The 9,690-nt window shown below is 35.0% G+C and overlaps 1 long non-coding RNA gene and 1 pseudogene across 1 annotated transcript; both read right to left on the bottom strand.

The window, feature by feature from the left end:
- Positions 1-4,371: 4,371 nt before the first annotated feature.
- LOC149235523 (putative pectinesterase 11) lies at positions 4,372-8,349 on the bottom strand (annotated as a pseudogene).
- Positions 5,840-6,727, bottom strand: LOC149235524 (uncharacterized). The gene is made up of 2 exons (XR_016268301.1): positions 6,480-6,727; positions 5,840-6,413 (listed from the first exon to the last, which is right to left on the bottom strand). It is a non-coding gene; the product is annotated as an uncharacterized LOC149235524 (long non-coding RNA).
- Positions 8,350-9,690: the final 1,341 nt, after the last annotated feature.

The following is a 9,690-nucleotide window of genomic DNA, read 5'->3' as shown; positions in this document are numbered from 1 at the left end:
ATTCATGTAAAGTTGAAAAGTATCTTTATGTTTTGGCTAGAGTAATCAATAAAATTAGCATTGCTTAAATAAGCCTACAAACCTCATAAGCTTCATAGTGAAACCTTGAGTGAACAATTTGTAAAATGTGTTGGGTTGAAAGAATTTGTCATCTTTGTTACATTAAGAGAGTTGAAAGTGCATTTTATTTTATAATATCTTTCTTACACCTATATCAAATCATAAGTTCAAAATATTAGTCAAAACACTAACCTTCTTAATCTTTTAACTCATAAAAAATATGGTGACTTAGGTGTGATTTTTTAAGTCATCAAAAACATGGTATAGCTTCATTTATACTTATGATCTTTTAAAAGTGAAGATTTTTTTTTTAAATTTTAAGCTTACTCAAACTATATAACAAAATAAATAATGACACTCGTTTTTTAAGTGAAATTTTAAGAGCTCTATAATTTAAGTCACTAGTTCAATTCCCCACATTATTGACTTGTTATGTAACTTAAAAAAAAAAAATTGAAAAAAAACTATTCAATATTTAAATCCAATTTTTTATTTAATAAATATAATAAAAAATTAATTTAAGTTCTATTCTTTTCTTCATTAAAAATAATAATAAAAAATATGCTGTTTCTTTTCAAAATTTCCAAGAAAAAAAAAACAAGAATTTAAAATATTATTTATTAATATTACAATATATATTAAATTGTAGCAAAAAAAAATTGAAAACGTTGAATTCATTTTGTATTAAAAATACTAAATTTAGTAATTAAAAATTACAGTATCAAACAAAATTTAAATAAATTGATTGTTTGATGACCTATTTGTGTATTACAAATATTTAAAATCATAAGACCTTTATCATTTTTAAACTAATAAAAATGATATACCAGACAAATATAAATAAATACATCGTTCAAGTTTATTATGATTTTGGAAATTATTTAATCCATTTTTTAAATGTACCGATTAAATTCAATTGATGGTGAATATTACTATAAACATATTCAGAATAGGTGAATAAAGAGTTAGTTTATTAGGTTATTATTTAGAATTTATTATTAATAAATTTAAAAATAAAGATTTGATTTTATATTTAGAAATTAAAATTTTACTATAAACATATTCAGAATAGGTGAATAAAGAGTTAGTTTATTAGGTTATTATTTAGAATTTATTATTAATAAATTTAAAAATAAAGATTTGATTTTATATTTAGAAATTAAAATTTTATTTAAAGATATAAAATATTTTTTATCACTATAAAATAAATGGTTATTATTTGATAATTAAAAATAATAATAATATGTATAATATTTGTATGATCAATAAAAGATTTATTTAATAATGAAAAAAAAATTAATATGTATAATGTTTGTATGATAAATAAAAGATTTGGGACAATTTAATTGGTGATGATTATGTTAGGAATATTAGATAAATTATAAGATATGAGGTTGAAATCTATTGAAAATTTTCATTTAATTTATGTTTATAAAATAAGTGTATTATTAAATGATAATTTAAATTTATATAAAATAAATTTAGATTCATTTTAAATCTGGATGTACTAACCCTTACAGAGATAAAGTGGATCTAAACTAATTAACTATTGACTATTGAAAGGAACAAGATCTTGTCTAATGAATCTGAACCGTTAAAAAGTAGTAAAAGTAGCCATGTGGTCGATGAATGGATCTGAACGACGAGGACAATGAAGCAAATTCAATGTAAAACATACAAGGAAGACTGCGCTAGGTTCATAACATGAGGAGGAAATCCATGTGGGAAAAGTCATCGAATTAAGGAATCGGGAGTTTGTCTCGTTAAATCAATTAAGGTATGTTTGTGTTGTTTGGGTGAACACATTCTCACAAAAAAAAAAATCTGCATATTTCGCTGAATTTTCTTAGCCCTCGAGGAAGACCTTTTGCATCGGGACTATAATGATCAGTGCAATCTTCATTCCCAATATTACATTGGATGCTTAGTACATCTGAAAATTCAAGCACATAGCCAAAATGGGAATGTGAATGGCGCTTTCATGAGCCATGTATTGAACCAGTGCAACGAGTTTCAGGAACCTGTGAAGAGATCCTCAGCAGAGAGATAAGTTGCCTGTGATGGGTTTGAATTCTCTATGAAATAAGGAAGAGAATGATTGAAATCTTGTTAAAAGAGGATCAGATCGATGGGAGGTTGGATCAAAGAGTGCACCTATAGCTACGTAAAGAGAGGTGCATGTGTAATCATTTGGAGAGGACGCTGGCTGAGGAGGTCGCTAGCAAAGTCAGCGAGAAAGTGGAGAGCAGCCACGGGTGGTCTGTCTGGACCATGTGCAGAGCAAGGTTGTTTGCTGCTTCATGCTAGTTGATGCCAAGGTGTGATACGGAGGCTGGATCACCAACAAGGAGGAGCTCTCTGATACTTGAGATCCTCATTTAGGAGGCCACCAGTGATTGGACTGGCGTGCTATTAATAGGGGGCCGGCAGATGAGTTCTAGAGAGTGTTGTGTAGAGGAGCAGTGTTTTGCAAAGCTCCTGAGACTCAATCCCTGGCCTGACATTGATCTCTGCTATCTTGGGAGGACAAGCTGCCATTGCACTCATCATTTTACCGAGGCAGTAATGGGTGCCAATGTGAAGTGTAGAGTTTATGTACAATCTTTCCATTTTGATGAAGAATGAACATCTTGCGTACGTGTGGGACACCAAGAGTCATTTTAATTTGCTACTGATGGCACCTTGGTTGTGGTGCTTTCGTGTGACCATTAGAGCAGACTGAAGTGGGCAGCAGTGAAGTGTGGTGGATCGTTTTCCAGATCCGAAATCGATAGGGGAGAAAATGGTTCTTCAAAGTAAATTGAAAGAGTCTCGAAGAAAACTAAGGAGAAAGCATCAAAGGAGAAATGAAAAATATTGTTTTTCTAAATTTAGTGGTGTGTTTCAGGTTACGGTGATGGACCAGCTACTCATCAAAATGCAGGTTTGGAATTTGGTGAGATTATTAAATGGTTAATGCCAAATTTACCGTTTTTTTTTAGGTATGAATTATGAAATATGGGCAAATGAAATAAAAACAGTACTATGGAAGGTAAATTTATTGGATTATGTTGAAGATGTTATTAATGATAGTGGAAATGCATCAACATAAGTCTTATAACATCTGCAATAGATGACAACATCATACTCAACATAATATATGAATATGGAGAGATTGTTAGTACAAAATTTTTATGGGATGTTTTAGAGATGAAATATTGTTTGAATGAGGGAAATGATGCTGAAGATATTCCCATATTTAATTGTGAAACTGAAGATGCAATAATGTTTCATAATATGTATAATGTTTGTATGATGAATAAAAGATATTATGAAAAAAATTCATAATATGTATAATGTTTGTATGATGAATAAAAGATATGGAATGATTTAATTGGTGAAGACTATGTTACGAAGAATTAGATAAATTATAAGATTTAGATTAAAATTTATTAAAATCTTTCAATAAATTTATACTTAATATTTAAATTTTAGAAAAAAAAAAATCAATATCTATTTTAAATCTACATCTATTGAGCACTTGGAGAAATAAAATGAAATACTCAAAGCAGAAAGATCTTGTCTAAAATCTAAATCTACGGAACACTAAGAGAAATAAAATTAACTACTCAAAGCAGCGAGATCTTGTCTAATGAATCTGAACCGTTAAGAAGCAGCCATGTGGTCTACGAATGGATGTGAACGGCCAGGACAACGAAGCAAATTCAATCTAAAATATAACTTTCGTAAGAGAAAAATCTTACCAAATATTTAAATACTGATACAACCACATTAACAGTTATTATGTATATTTTTAAAAAAACCAATTATTTATAATTATTAATAACTATATAAATAATAACCACCATAACCCTAATAACCACCATAACCCTAAGCGTCAGCTTTATTCTCTCGCTTGTTATTCTCAGCATCAAATTTTTAATCTCTTTCCAACATTGACAATTACTAGCTAGACTTTAGTTTATCCTACATTCGTATTGTGGTATCATAAACAAAGTGAGGACGGTAACAAATATTGAACACTGAAAGCGTATAGATTGCCATTCTTCATGGTTTATTGATACATGAATAAATTCCACACGACCATTGAATAAATTCCACGCGGTAGCATAAATGATTGTAAAAACCGTTAACGAATAATGAAATGAATCATTAACAATGTACATTTGGCGTTCAATGACAGACCCAATGAAACAGATCATGCTATTCAAAGCGATTGCTCTTATTGCTTGAGACTCGAGTAGCGTATGAAACTTAACGGGTCAAGAAATGAGGGAATTATTAGCAGGAAGAGAATTACTGACTGACATTTTAGCCATTAAGTGGAACCAAATTAGCAGATCTCTACAGGCCCGTTGGCATAATTTTGATCCAATTCTGCCCATCAATGAAACTGCTACTTAAAAACGGCGCAGCCTACTCATCACTGAGTTCACGCGACCATGAGACTCTTCGTTTATCAGTTGCACCGCGTCCAGAACATTTGTACAGCCCATAATACACAGTTCTGCACACAGAAATGGAAGAGCGATCATGTTGTTAGAATAGGATTCTGATAGTCCATGCATAGATGTGAGCATTAAATTTGCTTTGTTGGGATAGTAAAGGCTTACGATTCTCTGGAAGGATCCTTCCAATTATCCCATCCCTCTGGGAAGATAATGTCAGCAATGTAAGTGTAAGCAAATACTACTCTCGAGTAACGTCCCCATGCCCTGCCGAGATACATTAGTCCACGACCGGTAATGATACAATTTAGAAAGGTGAAGCCCGTGTTTCTGCCCGGAGAGGATCTGCTTTGTGCTGTAATTGCGCCATTTAGCTCAGGAATCGTATGCAGACGACATTTCTAAGAGTACATATCCACCAGAATCATTTGTCAGCTCTAAACCATGACAAAGCAAAACAATGAAAACATTCTGCATGATCTGCAGTCAGTGAGTTTACCTCATAGAGAGATTGTCCATCACCACATATGAAGTCGGCGGCACCTTCGATGTAACAGCTTCTAAAGTAATGCCTCCCGCTCTCGTCCAGCACAGTGTCTTGATACCCCAGAAATCTGCATCCGTAAAAAGCACAACGATCTCCCGATATCCTCAGAGCCACAGCTTGATCGCCCGGACCATAAGAGTTCTGCACGAAAAATATGTACTTTTAAATAATGTCCAGTTTTAATAGGACATTATATATTATACTAGGATTTAATAGCGAAATACCTGGATTGTGATATATCTGGCCATGAAATCTGAAGCAAACACAGACACCGTTGCGCTGTAAAATGTCCCTCCACTTGATTTAGCACTATCATTCCAAGTGATGACAGTATTGTTGGCACCCGAGCCACTCAGAACTATAAATGGCTTGCCTGCAGGAATCGTCACCTTCTCCCTGATCACATGAAGGCCACAACACTCAGTTTCTCATCCTAAAAGACTCGTTTCTAGACAAAATTTAATGGAGAGATATACTGTTGAATCAAAACTATGCAGAAAGGATCAGTCTTTCGGCAAAATTATATCGTGATAGTCATATTCTCTCATGAAACTAATATAAAAATATAAAACTCACTAACTTTATTCATCATTTACTCAATTACACTTCACTTATATAGGAAACTCAATTCTGTTCAATAACTACTTCAACCAACTATTCTGTTCAACTCATAACTAACTATAACTAACTAATCCTATTTCTTCATTATTCTCACATCCTCCCTTAATGGAGAAATGGATTTTCTACCATACCTAACTGACTTCTAGAACTTGTACTTTGAACATTTGCTGTATTCTCAACATCTGCTGTATTCTCTATCTAACTACTGCATTAACAGAGGGTAGTTGGGATTAATACCTTTCTACCACTCCCCCTTAATTCCAACTATATAACAAACTATATATATTCTTAATGATGACGACTTAAACTTTATCTTGCCTGCTGGTCTAAGTCTCAGCTAGGCTTACAACAAAACATTTCATTTTTGCCTTCTTATGAAAAGGTCCATGCTTGTTCCTTTTCCATTGCTGATGCAGTTTCATCTTCACCTTTTTGGATTTCCTGAGGAAATTCTTTTGCTCCTTGCTTACATACTTAACGTCAACAACCTCTTTTGGATTGAGAGGCAATGCAAGATCTCGAACGAGGTAATTTAATTCATGTTCTCCCCACTTTCCATGAGGAACCAACGAAGGATTCACCACAATGCAATCATCTTTGAAAGTAGATCCAATAAAACTTCGAACAACCGGGCAAGTTTTAATTTCAGTGATTTCTTCAACAGGGTGATCCTCAACAACATGAGGGATTTCTTCAACAGCGTGATCCTCAACAACATGAGTGATTTCTTCAACATCCTCAACAACATGAGTGATTTCTTCAACAACGTGATCCTCAACAACATGAGTGATTTCTTCAACAACGTGATCCTCAACAACATGAGTGATTTCTTCAAGGACAGGATCGTCAACAACATGAAACTCTTTGTCAATGGACGCAAAAATACTGCTACTCCCAAATGGGTTCATGAGAAAATAATCATTAAAAGGATCATCGTCAAAAAAGTCTAAAAAAATAGACATATCAGTTAGCTTTATCACACTTCAAACAAAACGCCTTTTCTACAGCCTCTCTCTGCAAAGAAAACCGGGCCGACTGAAAAAGAATATGACCACGGTAATAGAAACGGTGTAAGCTTGCAAAACACACCAGCAAACAGCTCGACGGTCTTCGACAGCACACCAGCAACTGCTCACAGGACGGTTCCGAGTCAATGGTTCTGGACAGTCTCGATAGCACACCACAATGGTTCAGCGTCTCCAACAACAGCCAGACAGTAACACGCAGCCTTTCTTAAACAGAAAACTCACAAACTCCGGAGAGAAATTCAATTTGTCCCCAATCAAATCAACTTCAATTCATCAAAGGATATTTGAAAACCCCACTGGAAACTCAACCCGCTATCTATTACAGAGATATCATATAAATTCAGGGGTAATCATTCTTGTTCAAATAGATTATGATTTATAAAACTGAAAACTGAAAACAACAACATAACAGGCTCACGGCCTTCCTTAAACGAGTTTCGGTAGCCGCCCCATACTGCAATCTTGCAGAGGGATTCGGAGAACAATCAACCAACAAGGCCGATTCACACAAAATAGTGTCACTGCGCACAGTCTAATGGCAGAGTGGCTCGCCTTCACACGCAGCCTAGTGATTCTGCTTGACACTACGTTTCACACATAGCAGGTCGCCTCACGCATACCAACTCGGACTCACGCCTTCGCTACAGGCCTATTCCAAAAAAAAAACTTCAAACAAAACTTGCAAAACACCTTTAATGAAGGCCGTCGGCTTTTGGCAATTGGCTGTGCTATACCAAACTTTACCTCACAGCTTACAATACCTCACGGCTTCTCCTTCCAGCACGCACAGCGTCGTCCTTGGTCACTACACCTCTCTCCTCTTCACGGGCTGTCTGAACTCTGCGTCGACTGCTCAAGAACGACACACTGCCCACCCAAACTAATGGCACAGCCGCACAAAAACGCTCCAATCACTCAAAACTCCAATCGATTATGACAACTGCGGCAGGGTCTTTCTTCACGGCTCTATTCCTCTCCGCGTGCAGGACAAAACTCCAACGCACAACACCCTGGTCTTCACTTCTTGACTGACGGTTCTGGACAACGGCGGACAGCACCAGGAACGTTCTCACGGGTTTGCAGGTGGCACAAACAGCAGAGTCTTCTTTAGACATACACAGGCTCTGGTCATTCTCAACGGCACACCAGCAACGGCAGGGCGTCTCCTCAGTGAGGCAAGTCTCTCCTCCTCACAAACTCGGCCCTCCTCACCTGCGCTCTCACCCCAGCTCAAACCCTGAGCTCTGATACCATATTAAAAACAGAAACTCACTCACTTTATTGATCATTTACTCAATTACACTTCACTTATATAGGAAACTCAATTCTGTTCAATAACTACTTCAACCAACTATTCTGTTCAACTCATAACTAACTATAACTAACTAATCCTATTTCTTCATTATTCTCACAACTAATCAGCGGGTTCATTGGTTGCTCACTTATAAATGCCGGGTTTGACCTGAATTATGATCAAGTGCATGTTATTCGCTGGAACAGCATTGATGGCATCCTGGACCGTTGTAAAATGGCCGTTCCCTTCATCCTTGGAAACTACTATAACTCTGCCTACACTCTTCAGTTTTCGAGACGATCTGCTATTCAACAATACCGGGATATCCTTGTCGACATGGGTGTCGTTCATCAGATGGCGTTGAGCAATTGTAGCGATAGAGTAAGCATATGAAGCGATGTAAAAAGCAAAGCGAAAAGAGTTACTCTCTTACAGTTAGACATCATGGATATATGAAAACAGTACGAGATCGAGGCAAACTGTGGAAGAAAGACGATATTATCACAGAAAGCGCGTAGGTGGATAGGTACCGAAACTCTTGCACTAGAACCCGACAGAAGATGGTATTTATATCAGCAGAAATCCATGTATGATTTGAGTTTCATCTTAATTGCGGAGGTCCTTAAGGAATCGAGAGCCGGCGGAGGGACAATGCTAGTGCAAGGCAGAGATTGCTTTTTAAGTTGAGATGGGGGAGGCGGGGATGTCAGCTCTGCGCCGAAAAGCGTGGCTACAGTGTCGAGACTCTTCATCCCATTTGAATTGGGAGGTAATATATTAAATTGTCAATGTGAGAGGAACATGTAATGCAATTGCCTTGTAGCGTCTGTACACCTTATTAAATCGTTTAGAGAGGTTGCTAATCTTACACTACCTTTTATAAATGCCAGCTATGCTTTATCCAACCATCCAAATCCATCCTTTAATCTTACTTTTCTCCTTTTCAATTCCAGATAATCTCTCTCAACACATCCTTCGGACAGACCATTTATTAGTTTGTTTGTTTTTTTCATTCTTCAAGGTACAGGTAGTATACTTTAGTTTTTGTTTTTATTATTTCATCACAGTACAACAGAGTATATTTTAGAGGGAAACATATTTTAACCAAACTTTAAGACATCACAGTGCTGCTGTATCTTTTAACGCCGTGCAGTCTGATTTAGGACATGGATGTTGCTTTTCAATAAGATATAACAATGTTTTAAATTGCCATTATATTTTAAAATGTGGAGGTTACTATTATTATTTTCCCATTTAGATTTACATAAATTAATAACTTATTTATTTTAATTTTAAAAATATATAAAATTTTTGATGATTTTAAATAATAAATAAAAACATATTTTAAAAATTTTAAATTAGAAATGGAAAAATATATTTTTAATAATTAAAAATTATAAATAGAAAATACTACTAAAATTTTAATGTAAATTTTATATAATTAATGACACAAATTATACATATCAATGAAAAAAAATAATAATAATAAATTGAAAAATGAATATTTCTGTGTAAAATTTGGCCAGACGATGTGAAAGATGACCGAGAACCACACTTCTGACAGGTTAGTAACCCTTTCAAAAACATCACGATGGCAACCCAGGAATTTAATGTAATCTCGCTCATCAAGGACAATGAACTCATTTAATGTACTCACCGTGCACTTCCTCAACCTCAACAAAATAAAAAGGG

The sequence above is a fragment of the Pinus tabuliformis genome, chromosome 8 (assembly GCF_031772625.1).
Source record: "Pinus tabuliformis cultivar Carrire ecotype Pingquan chromosome 8, CPIR1, whole genome shotgun sequence".
Lineage (NCBI taxonomy): Eukaryota > Viridiplantae > Streptophyta > Pinopsida > Pinales > Pinaceae > Pinus > Pinus tabuliformis.
Note: the sequence above shows the minus strand (reverse complement) of the source record. Positions and strands in the feature narration are given on the sequence as shown.